Consider the following 21,434-nt stretch of genomic DNA (forward strand, 5'->3'; position numbering starts at 1 on the left):
TGGGGGTTGACCAGCAGATTAAATGAAGTAAGTATTGAAGGGGACTGCGGCTGTGTCCCCCCGTCCCAGCAGGCTCTGGATGTGTGGACACCCCCCACCCCACCCCCGGCTGCTTGACCAGACAATTTGTTCGGGCCAATGTGTACGTACGCCCCACGGCTCTGCTCCAGCTCCCTCGGCTGTGCCGGCGTGTGGCCAGAACCCTGGCCAGTCCTCCTGCTGGTCACAGCAGCAGATGTCTGGTCCCGGGGCCAGCTCCCCAAGAGGAGAGCTCATCTTTATCCTCAGAGCTGCAACCAGGGCAGAACGAGGAAGCCCATCTTCACATCCTGTCAGTACATCTGGACTAAGTGGGAACAGCTGCCCGGGAAATTCATTACTTGCTGAAAACAGAGTCCTCCTTTAACCCTGTCTCACCTCGCTTCCTGCTCGCCCTCCCCGATCCTTGAAGTTTGGTAACTTAATGAGAAGGAAGTCGAGCCAACAGAAAACAGGAGCTGCCTGACGGTTTGCAATAAACACAGTGGAAATGCACTTCAAGAACAAAATGCAGGAGCGCGGCTATGAGTCCTGCCTACTGATGAGGCCACTATATGTCACAGCAAATTTGGCTTATGTCTGTTTCATTCCAGAGCCTGAACATCACTGGGTGGCATGACCAGCACTTTCCAGAACTTTGGAAATATCTGAAATGAAAAGCAAAGATTCTTGCTGCAGGTTCACATTTCAGAAGTGAAGTGGAACATTGTTTACTATTTAAGGATCTGTGGTTGCAAACAATAGAAACTGATCTTGCCTAACGTATATGAAAAGGAGTAACACCAAAGGTGATTGTGGGCTCTCAAAGAGTCAGCTGGAAGGCTGGGAGCCAGTCTGGGACACGGTGAGGGCACAAACAGCTCCTGCAAGCAGGAAGGAGAGGAATGACCAGATCAAGACACCACCAGCAGAGCAGGAAACACCAGACATTTGTAGCCTTTTCCAGTTTGCTCAAGATTCAAATTCCTGAAAAGGATCATCTGATTGACCTGGTTTGCTAACATGTCCCTCTGTTTATGGAAGGACAGGACGCCACTAGAAGGCACTGGGGAAGAGGTAATTGTCCAAACAGATTTCGGGTGCTGTTAGGAATGGAAAGTGGTTGCTGGACGGCCAAAATCCTCCGCTACCACGTTTCTCCCCGAAGTTTTCACGCCACGCACTCAGAGAAAGGGAGTCCTCTAGTGAGGGGCGTGGACACCCCACCCTTGGGGGTGGACAGAGCTAAATAAGAATCACAGTTTGCTAGACTTTGAAGGATACCTGGCATTATCTAATGCACTCCCCCTTTCCTTTTTACAAACAATGAACCAAAGATAGTGTCTGACCTCAGATCTCACCACCAGTGAGCCGCAGAGCCAGCACCAGCCATGGCTTCTTCCACAGTGTGAAACTCAGCCCATGGTCCAGAAGCACCACCACCCATTCTAAACCCCAAGTCCAGATGCCATGCAGTTCCAGAGAACTTTCTAGAAAATCAGGCCAATCATCCTACTCCGGACATTGTGGAGCCTCCTTCTCCTGAGAAGCCAGCCATTCATATGTATAGGGGGAGGAAGAGAAGGGGCACCTCAGCCAGCAACAGAACAGCCATGGGCACACATTATACTGGACAGGGAAGAGGAATTGCTCCCTGTTCTTGCTACTTCTCCCCACCGGGTTCATGTTATGCTTCTTTGCTGTATCTTTCCATCCTTTCCCCTTTGGGTGGCCTTGATAGTCACAGTAACCACATTTCCCAGGATCCCGATGTGGGGAGGTCAGCGGAGCCCTCCATGAGACCGCTCCAGGTGCCATGTTCCGATGAAGCTGGCCGTGTTGGTTCTTGGTCTCTTGGATTATGACATCTGGGCTACCATTGCTTGTCATCCTAATTCAGACTCTGCATTCCCACAGAGGCAGAGACAGAGGGAAATATGTATCCCCAGCTGCTGGGGGGTGTGGTCCCAGGAAAGATGCACATCTTTGCAAATCTTAGCCCAGCTAAGCAGCCTGTGGGGACAGTGGGCACAGCCATCTATAATATCACGCAGGGACATCATTAACTTGCCAACTCCATGCACTCTCTGTTCATATACTAAGTCGGGGGCATGGAGATAAAGAATTAACTACCGCCCAGCCAGACTTCTGGAGAGGGAAGGAAATTCATTGCCCTGACTGCCTTTTAAGTTATCTTCTGAGAATGTTGATGCCGCTACCAGGAAAATGGCTTATGCAAGAGGAGATTTCTGTTCTGAGAAGGTGGAAAAGAATGAATTAACTGTTCTTCCTCCCTTCCAAATGCAAGAGAGCTTGTGTTCCCCTAAATGAAAATGAGGTGCTCTCCACAACCTTTAAGATCGTGAAAAGCAATAAGAGACTGAGAAACTACCAAGGAAGGGGGGGGAGGCTATGGGTCCATGATAACTAAGTGCAATGTGGGTTCGTGAGCTGAATCTTGAGATAGGAAAGGACATTAGATGGGGTGCCTGGGTAGCTCAGTTGGTTAAGTGTCTGCCTTCAGCTCAGGTCATGATCTCAGGGTCGTGGGATCGAACCCCACATGGGGCTCTTGAGACCAAGGCTCAATGGGGAGGCTTCTTCTCCCTCTGCTTCTGCCTGCAGCTCCCCCTGCTTGTGCTCTCTCTCTCTCTCTCTCAAATAAATAAATAAAATCTTAAAAAAAAAGAAATAGAGACAAGAGATCAGGCAAACAAATGGTGGGGAGGGGAGAAAGATGAACACAGAGGCCCTTCAGGTCAGGGAAGAGCAGAAATCAATCTGAGCATACAGACTCACTGGAAACGAAGCAAGCCCTTATCACCCTTCAGATAGTTTCTGCCAGACTGACCCCTGGTAAGCAGCAGAACATCATAGGCTGGTACCCTGCATCGTGAGCAGGTTACCTCTAAATGGGGGCCCCACCTGGTTGCCCATGAGGGCTCACAAAACCCCACACCTTTGTCAGCACCACTACCTACACTGAGCAACCCCTTCCTGGCTGAGTTCCCCCAAAACACTGTCGGCTGAAAAGCAAAGGCTGCAAAGAGATGCTCCAGAAAGCGATCATCACATTCAGGTCTCTAGGCTTTGTGTCTGTTTTTCTTCATTTCCCACACATCCATTGGTTTATCCAGCAACTGTGCACTGTGGGTCTCAAAATCGTTGCAGTTTTGATCCTCTTATCCTTATGAACTAGCCTGCCAAGTGTTATTATCTAAGAGCTGAGGAAGCTGCAGGTCAGTGGTGTTAATAGTTTACTTAAGCTCATGACACTGACAAGTGGCAGAGCTGAGACAAACACAGGTCAAGCTTCAGGGTCAATCCTATGTCTCCAACATCACACTACCAGTGTGAACTGCTTACTGTGTGTAAGGCTCTGGGGAAATATAAGAAACTATTCTCTCTTTTTTAAGATTTTATTTATTCATTTGAGAGAGAGAGAAAGAGAACATAGGTGGCAGAGGGAGAAGCAGAGGGAGAAGCAGGCTTCCCACTGAGAAGGGAGTCTGACCCGGGGCTCGATCCCAGGACCCTGAGATCATGACCTGAGCTAAAGGCAGATGCTTACCTGACTGAGCCACTCAGGCACCCCAAGAAACTATACTTTTAATGCTCCCTGTCCTCAAGCAGATGAACAAAGAGGCCAAATGCTCCCTACAATGAATTGAATAAATACTTATTTATAAATAAATCTAAGCAAATGATGAAAACGTGACTTAAAACTGCAGTGCAATTGTTAATGGATTCTTGAACTATAGAAGACATGCTCTAAGGGAAAAAGTTAACATGGGCTGCCTGGGTGTCTCAGTTGGTTAAATTTCTGACTCTTGATTTCAGCTCATGTCATGATCTCGGGGTTGTGAAATTGAGCCCCAAATCAAGCTCCATGCTGGGCGTGGAGCCTGCTTAAGATTCTCTCCCTCTCCCTCTGCCCCTCTGTCTCTTTCTCTCTCTCTAGAAAGAAAGAAAGAAAAAAGAAAGAAAGAAGAAAGAAAATTAACATAAAACTAAAATTCCTAATTATTTCAACAGAACTGAAAGGGCATGGTTATTATTTCCTTTGTGTAACCTTTAGCAAAATGTAATCTTAAATATGTTTATTCAATGTTTAAATGTAAACACTAGTAGAATATAACTGCATATTAGAACTTCCAATTTCCAACTGGAAAGAAAAAGAAAAGAAATAAAGAATATTTCATCAATTTAATAAATATAAGTAATGGGAAAATGAGGAAACAAATAGAAAGTATAACAAAGAGAGAGCATAAAATTAAACCACATGGGGCACCTGGATGGTTCAGTGGGTTAAGCCTCTGCCTTCGGCTCAGGTCATGATTTCAGGGTCCTGGGATCGAGCCCTGCTTGGGGCTCTCTGCTCAGTGGGAAGCTTGCCTCCCCCTCTCTCTCTCTGCCTGACTCTCTGCCTACTTGTGATTTCTCTCTCTGTCAAGTAAATAAATACAATCTTTTTTAAAAATTTTAAGAAAAGGGGTGCCTGGGTGGCTGAGTGGATTAAAGCCTCTGCCTTTGGCTCAGGTCATGATCCCAGAGTCCTGGGATGGAGCCCCGCATCGGGCTCTCTGCTCAGCGGGGAGCCTGCTTCCTCCTCTCTCTCTGCCTGCCTCTCTGCCTGCTTGTGATCTCTGTCTGTCAAGTAAATAAATAAAATCTTTAAAAAAAATTTTTTTAAAAGAATAACAGCACACATCCTTGGAGCCAAATAAATTTAAGAGAGTTGAATTCTGCTATTAAAAAAAAAATTTTTTTTAAGTCAAGATTCTTAGAACAGATCTAAAAAACAAAAATGGAATTATGTGTTGTTTAGAAGAGATAAACCTAGGAGGTGCCTGGGTGGCTCAGTGGCTTAAGTGACTGACTCTTGATTTTGTCTCAGGTCATGGTCTCAGGGTCATGGGATCAGCCCATGTCATCAGGCTCTGTGTTCAGTGGGGAATTTGCTTGTTCCTCTTCCTCTCCTCCTCCCACCCACCCCCAATTAAAAAGTAAATAAAAATCTTTAAAAGAGATGGACCTAAGACAAAATGACACAGTGAATTTGAAAAACATTAGATGAGCAAACAGACATTGAGAAAAGCCAACAAAAAGAAACAGGGGTAGAAATATTAGGGGCTGATGTTGGGCCAAAAATTTAAACAACTTAAAGAAGAATATTATAAATGAAAGTCACTCCATAAAGAAGTTATAATAATAAATACATGAAAATTGATGCAGTAAACAATACTCAAGACAATGGCTCTTAGGAATACAAAGGGAAGTTAAAAAAAGAGAGAGAGAGAGAGAAGTACAGGAAGACAATCTAAAACAACTCTCTTCAAATCTTTTTTATTTAAACAGACACATAAGGAATAAGTATTTAAATTATTTTGACAACATAATTATCAATCTTGATTTAATAGAGGTGTAGGAAGAGAACCATGTACACAAGTACATGTAAAAAAGAAGGAATATATTCTTCGTGCCTACAGAAGATTGAAAAATAGTGACCATGTACTTGCCCACAACTGTATGTTTTTTCTCAAAAGTTAATATTTTACAGGTCATGCTCACCGACTACAATGTCATAAATTCAGAAGCAAATAATTTAAATAGAAGCAAGCAAAAAGTTTTAACCACTGAGTAAACCAGGAAATGATCCTTTAAACAACTTAGGAAATGAAACAATCATTAAAAATAAAATGACAAAATTATTTAGGACAAAAAAAAAATTAGAGCTCTGCTTTTCAATCCCTTTAGGATATGGCTAAACCCATACTCAGAGGAAAATTCATAGCCTTAAATTATTTATTTTTTTAAGATTTTATTTATTTATTTGAGAGAGAGAGAGAGCGGGAGAGCAAGCAGGGTGATGGAGAGGGACAAGGAGACTTGACATCGAACTCAGGGCCCAATACAGGACTCAATCTCAGGACACTGAGATCATGACCTGAGCTGAAATCAACAGCCAGATGTTTAACCAACTGAGCCACCCCTAAATTATGTATTATTTAATGAAAAGAAAGATTTAAGAAATGAATTTTGCACAAATAATAAGAACATGTAAAAATACCCAATATCATCTGTCCCCAGGGAAACTAAAACCATGATGAAATACCATTCCATACCCATTAAACTTGATCAAATGAAAATGACTGACAGTGCCTGATGTTGGAGAGGGTATAAAGCAACCAGAACTCTTGTATGTTGCTGGTGAGATGTAAAATGGGATATCTGGTTGGTAAAAAATGGTTGGCAGTTTCTTAAAAAGTTGAACATATATCTACCCTCTAATCCAGGCACTCCATCTGTAGGCATTTATCTGAGATTTAAATAATTCCTCAAAAGGGTTTAGAACAATGCCTGGTACACAGTACATGCTCAGTAAATGTTAACTATTAATATTCCAAAAGAAAGGAGCTGGTGGCAGAGAGGCCAGATGATGTGGGGAAGCCAAGTCTTCCTGCCCTAGTGTATGGTCTCATATTTAATGATGTACATTGTACAGTGGATCCAGTCATGTGTTCACCTCTTCCTCATTAAGGAATTTCTCTTCTGTCTTTTTCTATGAACAATAACAGAAAACATCTTGATGGAGATAACAACCAGTAGGGCCATCTGAGTCAGAAAACAGGATTTGGGGCGCCTGGGTGGCTCAGTGGGTTAAGCCTCTGCCTTCAGCTCAGGTCATGATCCCAGGGTCCTGGGATCAAGCCCCGCACTGGGCTCTCTGCTCAGCAGGGAGCCTGCTTCCCTTCCTCTCTCTCTGCCTGCCTCTCTGTCTACTTGTAATCTCTGTCTGTCAAATAAATAAAATCTTTAAAATAAAAAAAAAAAAAGAAAGGAAAACAGGATTTGAACTCTAGACACGCTGCTGCCATATCCTTCCTTTCTGTTTCAGGAAAAGCCAAGACTGGTTGAGGACAGAAGATCAGTGCTCAGGGGAACTGGCAAGTCCATGGCCACCTCTGTTCAAAACAACATCTTGCCGATGTCCCTCCCAGTCTGCAGACATCTACACACTGACACTTATTCACAGAGGGCAGCACCATTTGGAGGAAGAAGCATGGATGGGGACCCTGGTCTACATCCCAATGCTGTGGACATGGGGTGCAAGAGCTCCCCTCTCCCCTCCATAAAGCTGGGGTGATCACACGCAGCTCCCAGAGTGTGGGGAAGCTCCCCTGTGATGTTCTACAACAGCAGCAACCAGGATCAGCAGCATTCAGTATGTTTTATTTCTGAGTCAAGGCCTTTCTTGGTCACAAAATTCTTCCCACAGTTTAAGGGTTAGAATTGTTTGGATTTGGTTTACAATGTATACACAGTGTGTATCACTATGTAATCAGAAGAAACAGCAAAGATATTCCCTCTACAGGGGTAGGAAAAAAACAATAACTCTGGAAAAATAACCTTCTTGGCATTTATTAGCTAATCTCTTCACCAGGCAGACTGGCTGAAGCGGGCATGAGCGGCCGGGCAGCAAAACCTGTGAACAATAACAATAATAATAACACCTTGTTACAGTTGCAGGACGCTTCTGCATGGGCGAGGGACTTCCTCGGCTGAGATGTTGCTTCATTTGTACAAAATTTGTACAGAACAACCCCAGGCTCTTCCCCCCAGATATCCCTTTCCCTTACCGCAGACTTCTGTCGTCCTAACAGGTGACTCCTGTGCCCACATCAATAGACACAGCTCTCTCCGTCACTCTGTCCCCACCCTGCTCTACGTGCCTACAGAGCACTGGTTGCTTCCTGACCCTGAATACAGACAAGGCGGTGTCTGTATCTACTTCTCTAAACGGGTAGATCTGGCTCCCCCTCTTCTAGTGGATGTGGATCTAAATAGCTAGCTCTTAGCTCTAGCTCTAGCTCTAGCTCTAGCTGTACATACATAGCCTCTCCTCCCAGAATGCAAGCTCTATGTGTCTTATTTGCTGGTGCTGCACCAAGGGACAGAGCAGGCAGTCGGTAAAGTTTTGTTCTATGAATGAATGTGACAGGCAGCCTCGAAGCTGGCCCCAGTGACCCCTCCTCCTGGTTTGCACGCCCCCACGTCATCTCCCCTCCTGGAGTATGGGTTCGGTTCTAACAAACTGGATACAGCAGAAGCAACAGGAGGTCACCTCCAAGATCAGGTTACCAAAAGACTGTGTTCAGGGTGGAATTTCTGACCCTCGATGTTCCCCAGCTGCCATGCTGTGAGGACACTGAGGCAGATGATGGAGACGCCCATGTTGTGAGGACCTGTTATGGACGGAATTGTGTTCCCCTTCCCCCAAATTCAAGGCTTGAAGCCCTAACCCCCACTATGACTAAATTTGGAGACAGGGTCTTCAAAGAGGTCATTAAGGTTAAATGGTAATAATAAGGGAGGAAGCCAGAATCCAACACGACTGCTATCCTCGTGAAAGAAAGGGATGCCCGGGAGCACATCACAGAGAGAAAGCCATGTGAGGACACTCCAAGGAGGTAGCCATCTGCAAAGCCAAGGAGAGTGGCCTCAGAGAAAAGCAGACCTGCCGGCCCCTTGATCTCGGACTTCCAATCAACAGAATGGTGAGAAAACGAGTTTCTGCTGTTTTAGCCATCCGGCCAGTGGCATATTTGTTATGGCAGCCTTAACAGGTTACAGGCTTAACCTAACAGGTTAAGACAAGAACCAAGGACACGCACGTGGTCTGGAAAGCAGATTCTCCAGCCCCCGTTGAGCCTTGAGATGCCTGTCGCCTCAGTCCACAGCTTAATGACAACCCCATGAGAGACCCAAAGCCAGAGCCAGCCAACTAAGCTGGGCCCAGCGTCCTGGCCAACAGAAACCCAGACATAATAAATGCTTGTTATTTGCAGACACTACATTTCGGTATAACTTGGCACACAGCAATGGGAGCTAATACAATGAATGAACGGTTCTCTGAGTTAGGGAAGGGTAATATTACCACGATCCCCTGCTTATGGGTGAGAAAGCTAAGCCTCAAAGAGGTGGAGTGCCTTCCCTGAGGTCACACACTCTCAACGGAGAGTAGAGGAAGCCAAAGACAAGTGTGGCCTCCACACAAGTTTTGCCTTAGGCTACCCTGGGCAGGCCTGCCCAGGTGGGGACACCAGGATACAGAGAACATTCCTGACGTCTCCTAAGAGTATCACCTTAATGATCTCCTTGGAGTCTCTGCTGCCAAACAGAGTTAAAAGAGAACAGGTATTTTAACAAGGACCACCTTGCTGACCTTGTCCTGTGCAGTAATGAGGCCCCCCTGGACATGGTCTAAGACAACCACCTCCCTTAAACTAAACAGTGTGCTTTTGAGGGTCATGTTCAAGAGGACTCTAACGTGTAGGACCCTATGAGAAATTTTAATATCAAAGACTTATAGGACATTAGCTATATTCGAGGCAGTGTTCTAAGCATTTTATTATCTTCACTGAATTCTCTGAAACCATTCTACTCTTATCCCAGTTCATAAACAAGGGAACTGAGGCACCAAAGAGCTAAACAATTGCCCAAGGTTGCACACAGCTAGCAAGCCACAGAACCAAGATCTAAACCCAGGTATTTTAGCTCCAGAGTTAATGCTGTGATGTATTTTTCTCTAGGTCTTCACATTTTTTATTATCTAGAGTGGAATAGTAATTCATTGGCAAGCCTCCTTATCCGACAGTCTCTCTGGTTTCAAAGTACCAAAGCAAAAAATAATCACAGCCCATGAAGGATATCTGGCCACGCCCCATGGAAATCTTTCAGGGGCTCCCTGCCACCCTTGGAGTGACTTCTAACGCCCTGTGGGCTCTGACTCCTGCCTTTGCCCCCAGCCGGAGCCCACGACTCCCTCCTCTCCACTCATCCAGCTGCATTTACTCTGCTGAAATGTTGAAACAGCCAGCACTCACATCTCCCTACCTTCCCACGGGACACACCGTCCCTCCTCTCCCCTGCTGCTACACAAGCCACATCCTTCACTGCTTCCGGGGAGTCTCACGGGCAACTTCATGCCAGTCAGGCACCTTAGCCCAGCAGCCCCCCAACCCTCAACCCATGAATCTCCACCGGCCCAGCACCTGGGTCTTATCCTCCTGTCTCCCCCTCCCACTGGACTATGATTCCTGCAAGTGCAGGAACAGGTGATTTGTCTTTATATTCCCAGCAATTAGCACAGCACCTGGCACCTACTAAATTGAATGAACACAGGCCCCCCAAAGAATCTAGCAACGTTTTCAGTTATGCACTGCAACTGTCTCCACTAGACAGTCCCAGAGCACAGAGCCAGACAAAAGTCACACTGGAAGCGGGCCAGGAGAGATGCTGTTTTAGTCCAATATCTTCAATAAAGAGGCTTAAAAAACGACTTCGGAGAAAAGAATCAACTTGTCTCAACTAGTCAGGGGCAGGTGTGGGAGCACAGCGGGGTCATGTTTCCAGGTATCTGAGCCCCACCTCCCCCCACCAGACTCTCAAAGGCATCTTATTAGTTTCTTATTGCTGCTGTGACAAATTATCGTAAGCTTAGCTTAAAAGCAACATAAATTTATTATCTTACAGTTCCAGAGATGGAAAGTCCAAGAATGGCTCTCACTAGGCTAAAGTCATTAACAGAGCTGGATTCCTTCTGGAGGCTGTAGGGGAGAACTTGTTCCCCTTTCCAGCTTCTAGAAACCACTGAGACCCTTGACTTGTGACCCCTTCCTTCTTCAGAACCAGCAGGATCACCTCTTCTGTCCACATCCCCTCCTACCTCCCTCTTTCCCTTAGAAGGACCCTGATGACAATCTACGATAATCTCCTCAAGATCCTTCACTTAATCACATCTGGAAAATTCCTTTCACCATATTAGGAAACCTACTCACAGATTGTGGGGATTAGGATATGGGCATCTTTGGGAAACATTCTTCTGTCTACCATAGCATACCAAAGCTTCTGATGCAAGCAGATTCATGATCTGATAGCATCTTCCATGGGCACAATGGTTAAAAAAAAAATTCACCAATATTCAAATGTATTTTGTTCTCACTTTGCATTTCCAATGGTCCAGTTTTGAAGAACTGGTGGGAGAAGTGGGCCTCAATATATGTATATAAAATATAGTATTATGTGTAAATACTGCAGTATATTCTTCTCTAGTATTTATGTCTTAGGCATGTATTTCCAATATTTTAGTCCTTCTGATTGATTCCCTGCGGAGTCAGGAGTATCTAATTTGCAAAGAGAGGGAGTGGCAGGAAGGAATGTTTTGGTGAGTGGCAGGCAATCTGGGTCTTATTGAATTTTAACCTCATCAGAGCCTTCTGAGCCCGGCTCTGTCATGTCCTGTTTCACAGACAAAGAAATGAGGCAGATTATCTAACTCACAAAACCAGTAAGTGGCACAGTGGGTTGGAAATCCATAGTTAGTTGGCTCGAGGGCTCATGCTATTTCCACTTGGCCTTGTTGCTTCCCCCAAAGTTCAACTTTCTTTTAGCTTCCAGGTGGAGTGATTGATGAAGAGAAACAGAGAATAGGGGATGGGGTAGGAAAGAGAAAGGGATGGAGAGAACCAGAAAGAGACCGTCAGGGTGGATCGATTTGGTTGAAATCTTCCAGGAGCCAGCAACTTCAGGGGAACCCTTCTGGAGCATATGGATGCCCCTCCACCAAAATCTGCAGGGGGGGTCCAGGAGGCTCCAGTTGCTGGGCAATCCCCTCCCCAACCACACTTCATAGCAATCTAATTAGCAGAATTCACCTGAACCCCAATAGTTGCTAGGTAACCTTCTGGGGGGCCTTTTCCCTCCGTTTCAGGCCAATACAGATCCCGAAGAAAGAGGATGAGGTGTTTGTACAAAATCTCCCAAACAGATATCTGTATGTAAATTTCCCCCCTTGTGGCCTCATGATGCCCATCAAGAGTAAGCAAATCCAGGAAATATTCAGTGCGGCTGTCCTTGTCATTAATTAATTAATTAATTAATTAATTAAGGTCCCAGAAGCCAGTGAATTGATTCTTCAGAGGCAAGAGACTTATGGGCCCAGACGATGCCAGAGACCAGGCGGAACTCTCTTTGGGAACCACTCAGAACAAGAACTCCTATTGGAGACTCTGAAGTGACTGATCCTTTGAGTCACCTGAGAGGGAACACCTGTTATTTCCTGGCCATCGGCGAGACACTCTCACAAACACCTTCTTTCATCCTTGCAAAATGCCCATCCTTCCCATCAGGAAGATGGGCAGCTGTTCCCATCCACGTGGAGTCATGAGAAATTGCAATTCAGAAATAGTAAGTAACTTGATCATGACCCGTCTGCCAAAGGACCAGGAACTTAAAGACAAGAAGGTCCGCCCAAATTCCATGCATGATCTTTTCCACTAGTCCCCGCATGGAACTCTCTCCACAGGATGGCAAGTATTATCATTCGTTTGGTATAACCTCAGCATTAAAACAAACCGCCGGCAACAAAAACGCAAACCGGAAAAACATGAATTCCCCTCCCCAGTTCATTGCTGGGGAATTAACACAAACTGAAGGCAAGGATTCTTAAACTCTCTGGTCCCAGAACCCCAAGTTAATGAGGACTCCAAAGAGCTTTCGTTTATGTGGGTTATATCTATTAACACCATATCGGAAACTAAAACTGAGGATTTTTAAAAATATTTATGTATCAATTAATCTCAGAAATAACAGGGAACCCATTGCATGGTTAACATAAATGATTTATTTTTATGTAAAGTAATTTCACAAACAAGACAGGAGAGAATGCAAAGAGTGGCCTGTTTTACATTGTCGCAGATCTCTTTGATGTCTGGCTTCAGGGTTCTCATCCCTGCTTCTAGATTCAATGTGTATCATTAGCACAGGTCAGAACTCCCTAGAACATCTCCCTCTCCTTCCCCACTGTACATTCGTGAAGGAATGCGAGTGAGATAAGCCAATAACATTCGATATTATTGTAAAAAGTAGCTTTGACCTTGAGAACTCTCTGAGAGGGTCTCAGAGTCCCCCAGGGACCCCCAGACCACACTTGGAGAAACACTGCCTTTAGGGCATACCCATGTGAATGCGCAAAACGCATTCAGGGTTTGACTGGGTTCCTTCGCATTTCTAGCCCATGGTTTCAGACTATCCCACATTTTTCTTGCCTCTAGCATTTCATGGTCCCTTAAACCCCAGACTACCCCCTCCAGTATGCCATCTTTGCAATGCTCTCTGCAAAATACAAGATACAGATCTCAGCTCCAGATGGGCAGAAATGGTTGGCAATATCATCAAACCTCGTTGGTGTCTTCCCAGCTCCCTTTCCCTCATGGCTTCTGGTAACCGGTGCAGAAAGAAGCACGAGACCCCCTGGCCTCTGGGATTGGTGGAACAGACAGGGACCGGGGCCAGCCAGGCCAATCAGAACCCTTCCTTGATTTTTTTTTCTCACCCTGCTTTGCAATTCCTTTTTCTCCTGAAGTATTAGCGTGTTATCCCAGATCATCAACCCCATCCCGGTGCTTAAGTCATCATCCTGCCCCCCCCAACCCCAACCCCACGCTCACACTTTCACACGTTGGGGATCCTATCAGATGATTTCTGTGGGCTCTTTGAACATCCTGGTGGATGCACCTTGTGTCTTTGGCTAAGCCACTCTCTCTGCCCTAAGAGTCAGTGTGATTCACTCCGGCAGGCATTTGCCACATATCTGCTTTGTGCCAGATGCTTCACTGAGAGTACAGCCTGGAGGATGAAACATACACGAAACCTTGGAGAGTACCAAACTCTACAAACACTATGTTTTTTTTCTGATACATACATACCTCTAATGAAGCTTAATTTATAAATTAGACACAGTAAGGGATTAACAAGAATAATAATGAGATAGAATTATTGTAACAATAGACTGTAATAAAAGTCATGTGAGTGTTCTCTCTCTCACTCTCAAAATATCTTATTAGGTTATACTCACCCTTCTTCCTGTGACGACGTGAGACGGTAAAATGCCTACCTGATGAGACAAGGTGAGCTGAATGTCTAGGCATCCTAATGCAGCTTTAGGCTACTTCTGACCTTCTGAACATAAGTCGGAAGGAGGGTCGTGTGCTTCTGGACCGCGGCCAACCTCAGGTGACTGAAACCATGGAAAGCAAAGTCGAAGATCAGGAGGATGGCTGTAACCACTAACTACAGTAGCTAGTCAGCTTCATGGGCCACGTGGGACTCTGGCCATACAGATGATAGAACAGCCACACAAACCTGGCTTGAGCCAAAAGGAAGGTTCTTACCTCCCCTAATGAACAGAACATCAAGAACAGCCTTGTGCTGGTTTCCCCATTTCACCTCCCCCACCCCACTTCCGCTCTCTGCCCTTCTATGCCTTGTTCTGCAGGGAGGAGGCTGACCTGGGTTTGATCTCTGTCTTCGATGGGGACCAGCCAATGCAAGTACTGGCAGAAGACTGGAAGCCTTGAGGGAGGCGAGGTCAGAGTATTTACTTCCTCCCAGCCCGTGCCCACTTCCTCCCTGCCTTGTCAGTCTGGCAGTGGCTGCCTTCCTCTGCCCTGGCCCCAGCCCTTGTCAGGTTCTGGTAACACTGTTCCCTCAGCCCACCCCTTCAGGACTCAGGGTGCCAATAGCCCCCCGCTGTTGCCAGCCCCTGGGTGCTTTGCTGTGCTTCTCAGTCTCCTTTATCCTCTCCTACCCCTCCGTAAATAGTCCTGACATTAGCCCCTTTTCACTGAAGCCCTTTTGAATATTCCTGTTCTCCCCACAGGGCAAGATGGCTACTGACCTCCACAGCCCCCATCCTCACACAGTCAAGGCCCAAGGCAAGAAAGAGCTCCTCTTCTCCCCGTGGTGCCCACTAAATCCTGGTCACGAACCCATCCCTGAACCAATGACTGTGTATGGTCACAGGATGCCCCTCCACTGCCTGTGATAGAGTCATCTTCATCCAAAGCCAGGGCCTGAGAGTAAGGGAGGAGGGGTGGCCCAAGGGGATTCTGGGTGTTGTTACCTGAAGAAGGAGAAATGGGCTTGGGTGGCCCCAAAACAAAGAATTTCCATTTCAATATGCTGAGAGAGAGTATGAGAGAGAGAGAAAAAGAAACAGATGAAAGGCTGGTGGAGTTAGATATGAAAGAGGTCACCAGTGAGAGGTACTGTCCCTGTTGACTCCCTATGCCAGGAAGTTCTTGTCCCCCTTTCATATCAAAGGTAATTCTCAGCTCTATCCTGCTCACTATCTCTCACCAGGAGGGAGCCAGTCCTGGTATGTTCCTCTGTGATGTTGTGGACTGTAGACTTGTTTCAGTGCAGTCACAGGGACATATTTCCTGCCATCTTGTTTCAAAATAATAAGCTAGGGGTGCCTGGGTGGCTCAGTCAGTTAAGCGAATGCCTTCAGCTCAGGTCATGATCCCAGGGTCCTGGGATCGAGTCCCAAATGGGGCTCCCTGCTCAGCTGGGGAGCCTGCTTCTCCCTCTGCCTGCTGCTCCCCTTGCTTGTGCTCTCTCTATCTCTGACAAATAAATAAATAAAATCTTAAACAATCATAATAAGAACCACAACAATAATAAGCTACCCCACAAGTTGAAGTTGATGAGCCAAACCGCATCAGAGTCACCGACTTGTTCCAAAAGTATCATAACGGGCATGGACACATATCAACTTCCCGAGTAACAGAGATCCCACATCACTCAGTTTACTGCAGCAAATATATTGCATGGAATCATTTTGGAAATGTAAACACACCATGCAAATAGCAGGCATAGTTAATGCTGCGTTAAAGGCATTGTCCTGGGCCCTGTCCACCTGCTCACCCCTTTAAGGGAGCAATCCTCTCTCCCATGGAGCACCCTTACATCAAAGGCAGACCCTTCACATCCCATTCATAACCTCAGAACTGCCCTCTCCACCCACACCACATCCCAACCTGCTCCAGTCCCAAGCCCTCCTGACCTCATGGCCCTTTCTCTCCTCCCTCCTCTGACTTGCGGATGTTGCCTCCATCCTGCACCATGAAGACTACTCTTGACTACCCTCAGGAGTGTCAGTCTATGTGAAGCAGGGCCCCTGTCTGGTTCAGAATGCTCAAACACGCCTTTCAAGATGCTTTATTGCTCCTGCCCTCCTGATCCCTATAAAAGAAAGGTGACAGGGCGCCTGGGTGGCTCAGTGGGTTAAAGCCTCTGCCTTCAGCTCATGTCATGGTCCCAGGGTCCTAAGATCGAGCCCTGCATCAGGCTCTCTGCTCAGCAGGGAGCCTGCTTCCCCCCCTCTCTCTGCCTGCCTCTCTGCCTACTTGTGATCTCTGTCTCCACCAAATAAATAAATAAAATCTTTAAAAATAAATAAACAAATAAAAATAAAAGAAAGGGGACAACTCGGGACTCCTAAGCCATGGCCTCTATGGAAAATACACTTTCCAGGGTGCTCATGATGTCAAGCGGTGGGAGAGGGTGATGAAATACTGTAAGCCCCTAGAAAGACCCCCTGGACTGTGAGACTCGTATAACTATCAGGTAGATAGTAGAGAGAGACAGTGAGACAGTGAGAGAACCCAGCTAGTAATCAAAAAAAAAAAGAAGAAGAAGAAGAACTATTATTATTTTTTTATTATAATTATTATTGTTGAAACTCAAGGAGACATAAATTCTGTTTTCCTTCCATTTGTGTCACCACACAGCACCCCTCAAGTCACCCACAGCTACCCAAGCCCATGTTCCTCCCAGACAACTGGGGAACTATTTTCCTCCTATAGAGCTCTTTAAAAGAATCACCCCTCAGAGCTCATCTCTCCATAGAAACCCAGAGAATAAATAGAAGCAGCAGGTTTTCAGCGGTTTCCACCCTGACTGTCTCAATTAAATTAAATCCCACAAAACTCTTCCATTAGCGTGTGGGTGGAGAAGCCAAAGATGTCTCGGCGACCCTTGTTCCACAGTTCACATAGACCTTCCAATTATTTTCAGCTAATATCTCATCTCCTTGCCTGGTATTGTTACAAGGAACCCACAGAAATGTCTGTATGAGGAGATGGGGTTAGGACAAATCTTCTGTAACCTTAACATCTCTTTCAAGGGCTGAAATTATAAATATGTTTTTCCAAATCATGAAATCCTTTATCAAGTACTTGTCTTTTTCCTCCTTGTGGGCTCTCTCTCTCCAATAAGTAGCTTCTCTCTGTTCGCAGATTCTTGAACTTACAGAACAGTAAGTGGTAAAAGAATAGGAAAGGGATTCTATGTCTCAGTTCAGAAGAGAATGGGCCAGATAAACCATGTCTATTAAAAGCCCACAAGTCAATGTGCCATGGATAGGATTCCCAAATCATTCCCCATGAGGGCTTTCTTCAAGAACAGGAATGCAGACAGCAAACGGTCTTGTTCCCACTCGGATATAGCCAGGTGGTATCTCTAAGGTACGGCTTGGCTGGCTGCCAGGGAGAGAGATTTAACTGCAGTGAGATGAAGACTTCAAGGAATAAGAAGGGAAACCCTATTGTTGGCATGTGGGGGAGCTATGGGGAGGAAAAGACAAGGATGCCCCTGATCCTAGCTGGGACAAGGGAAATGGCTGTGCATTTGGATCAACCTTGAATATGAAACAGAAAAGCATCTCTGTATCAAGGAAAATGCAGCATTTTTTAAAAGAATGAATCAGATCTACATAAACCAACATGGATACATCTCTAAAACAAATCATTAAAATAAAAAAGCCAGGGGCACCTGGGTGGCTCAGTGGGTTAAAACCTCTGCCTTCGGCTCGGGTCATGATCCCAGGGTCCTGGGATCGAGCCCCACATCAGGCTCTCTGCTCCGCGGGGAGCCTGCTTCCTCCTCTCTCTCTGCCTGCCTCTCTGCCTAGTTGTGATTTCTCTCTGTCAAATAAATAAAATATAAAAAAAATAAAAATTTTAAAAAATTAAAAAGCCAGTCATGGTGTATCTACTTATCTACAGTATTCCATGCCTACAAAAGACACACATTAACTTGACTCCAAAAACAAAGGCAACAAACGCAAAAATAAACAAGGGGGATTACGTCAGACTAAAAAGTTTGTACACAGCAAAAGAAACTGTCAACAAAATGAAAAGGCAACCTACAGAATAAAAGAAAATATTTACAAATCATATATCTGATAAGAGGTTAATATCTAAGATGTATAAAGAACCCATACAACCCAACAGAAAAAAAAAAATCCAATTTAAAAATAGACAGAGGAACTGAGTAGACATCTTTCCAAAGAAGACATACAAATGGCCAACAGGTACAGGGAAAGGTGCTCAACATCACTGATCATCAGGGAAATGCAAGTCAAAACCACAAGGAGATACCACCTCACCCCTGTTAGAATGACTCTCAGTATTGGTGAGGATGTGGACAGAAGGGAACCCTCGTGTGCTGTGGATAGGAATAGAAACTGTGCAGCCACTATGGGAAACAGCATGGAGCTTCCTCAAAAAATTAAAAATAGAACTACTGTATGTGCTAGCAATTCCACTTCTGAATATATATCCAAAGGAAGCAAAATAAAAGATCTCTATCTCCACACTCACTGCAGCATTATTTACAAGGGCCAAGACATGGAAACAACCTAAGTGTCTATCAAGGGATAAATGGTTAAAAGCAGGATATCCTGCCATTTGTGATGAAATGAACAGATCTTAAAGGCATTATGCAAAGTGAGATAAATCAAACAGAGAAAAACAAATAGCATTATGATCTCACCTATATGAGGCATCTAAAAAAACAGGCTCCTAGAAATAGAGAACAGGCTGATAGCTGCCAGAGGTAGGAGGTGGAGGATGGAAGAAATAGGTGGAGTTGATCCAAAGATACAAATTTCCAGATACTTAAGTCCTGTGGAAGTAATGTACAGCATAACGACTATAGTTAACATTACCGTTATAAGTAACAATACTGTGAGGCATATTTGAAAGTTGCTAAGAAAGTAGATCTTCAAAGTTCCTACCACAAGAAAAAAAAAATCATAATTGGTAGGTGATAAATGTTAACTAAGCTTATGGTGGTGATCATTTTACAATATATACATATACCAAATCATTATGTTGTACACTTTATGCTAATACAATGTCATAAGTCAATTGTATCTCAATAAAACAGTCTGGGGGGTTATTTAACAAAGGAAGAAAATCTCTTGCATCAACCATAAAAAACACATGCATATGCAAAATAAAACTATGTATTTCCATAGAAATATATTATATCTATGCGCATGCATAGAAGAAGGTCTGAAAGGTTAGACACCAAAGTATTAATCATAGATGCATCTGGGGAGAAGACTGGCCTTGAGGGGGAGGAGGGAAAAAGAGAACTCAGATCCCACCACTTGGGAACTTCTGCATTTGGCTCATTCTGATTTACTGATTTACCCCCATTCTGCCCACAGGAAGTCTCCAACCTTTTCCATAAACATTGAACATCTTCCCTTTTATAAGTGAAGACTATGTCCTGTGCTCCCTCATGCACACGTGTGTAAACATGCATCCTGCTAGTTGGTGATTCTCAGATGCCAACATCATTTAAAGTATTATTTTATTTAACCTGGACACTGAGCTTGAGTCAGACTTTCAAGTTCTATCATTATAGAATCACTTTACTGCCTACATCTTCCAAAGACCATTACTCCCTACCCTACTCAATTTACCCCCACCCCCATCAGCCAAGGGAGTCCATGCTGGGTGCCTTTTTTCAAACAGGAACTGGCCAAGGGGGTGCCAGGTGAGTCCTCAGTGCTCACCTGTATGCTTGGTTCCATGGTCATCAGCACGACTCTGCATCCTGGCTACCTCCACTGTGGTGAGGTCGTCCTCAACTTCCACCAAGATTATCTCAAGAGACTCCTGACACATCTCCCTGCTTTTATCTAATCTAACCTACACTCAACTCTAGGACTCTAGGGCGATCATCTAAACCACAGATGCAGCAACATCACCCCTCAAAACTCTTCAGCAGCTCGTGTCTCCTGGAGTGGCAGTTCTAAGGTCGGCATACACCAGGATCACCGGGGAGGCTCTACAAAATGCAGATTTCTGGGTGCCTCCTCCAAAGCTTCCACTCCAGCAGATCCTGATTTTTAATCAGAACCTAAGACCTATGATTTTGATGCTGAGAATTATGGGTATCAAACTTTGGGAAAAAAAAAAAAAACACTCACCATAGGCTAAGGGTAGACTTAGTGCCTTGGGATGGTAATCATATCCCTCATAACCTGATTCTTACCTCTCCCACCTCACACATTTCCTGCTGCCAACATAGACACACTTCTTGCCTCCCACTCACTGTTTTGTCCCTCGGCGGTGTTGTTCTCAACTGTGCCCATAATGCCCTTTATCCTCACCTGCCAACAAGTTTCATCTGGCTGATGCTCACACATCCTTCAAAGCCCCATTCAGGCATCACCTCTCCCAGGAACCCTTCCTCAACACTCCCTCATTCTGTGACAAGCCCCCATCTTATCCTCCAAATGCCTGAGCTTTATCAGACAAGCTGTCCATTTCCTAGATTTTCTAGATATCCTGGATTCTGAGGTCTTTGCAGGATGGCCATGTCTTATTCATCTTCCCAAATCCCCCCAGAAATGACACAAAACCTGGCACACTGTAGGCAGTTCCTCTGGTACACTGGAGGTGTTTCCATTGCTACACTAGAGTCATTACAAGGGGCTCTCAAGGTATTTCCACTGGGACTCTGTAGGGTGTTTGCCAATGGCTGGAAAAGCCACACCAAGGCTTTAGTTGCTACCTCTCTGAATTCACAAGAGTGGTCAAGCAGTAACGCACACGACCCCACTCCTTCTTCAACCAGGGGATGGTGCTGCTCAGCCTCAGGTCTGATGTGTTTTCCAACCCCATGGAAACAAACAAAGGCTGTGACTCAATACTTTCTGACAGCTGTTCGGTTCCAAAATTTCAATATCCAAGATGGCATCCAGCAAGCTCATGCCACCTGCTCTACAACTGAGAAAGAGGACTGTGTCTCATCCCCTCAGCAGAGTGGACAGCTTCATACTACATGCAGTCCTCATTCATCCCCAGCCTCCCTGTGCCACCGTGTCACCCCTTCAGCATATCCTCTCTACCAAATGATGTTTGAATTCTGGTAAGTTCTCATAAAGTTCCTACTCACTCCGGGGCAAAAGTAAAGAACAAAGCCTTCCCTCCCTTCACGCTTACCTACAATATGAGTCTAGAGGTCTTTGATAAGTGACTTCATGATGTTCATCTCATTCCTAGATGATTTGTGCTAACCAGTCGCAACCCTGTTCAGCTCCAGGTCACAATTCTTTAATTTGCTACTATGCACTGGCCATGTCTATTTTTCAAAATGAGGTTACAGTATCTTACAAATTTTCCAAAAAAGCAAATTTACTTATTAAAATTAAAACTCTGATGGGTTCTCATCACCTCCAGTGGGGTTTTCCAAAGTAACAGAACATATGT

This window comes from Meles meles, chromosome 18 (assembly GCF_922984935.1).
Source record: "Meles meles chromosome 18, mMelMel3.1 paternal haplotype, whole genome shotgun sequence".
Taxonomy (NCBI): domain Eukaryota; kingdom Metazoa; phylum Chordata; class Mammalia; order Carnivora; family Mustelidae; genus Meles; species Meles meles.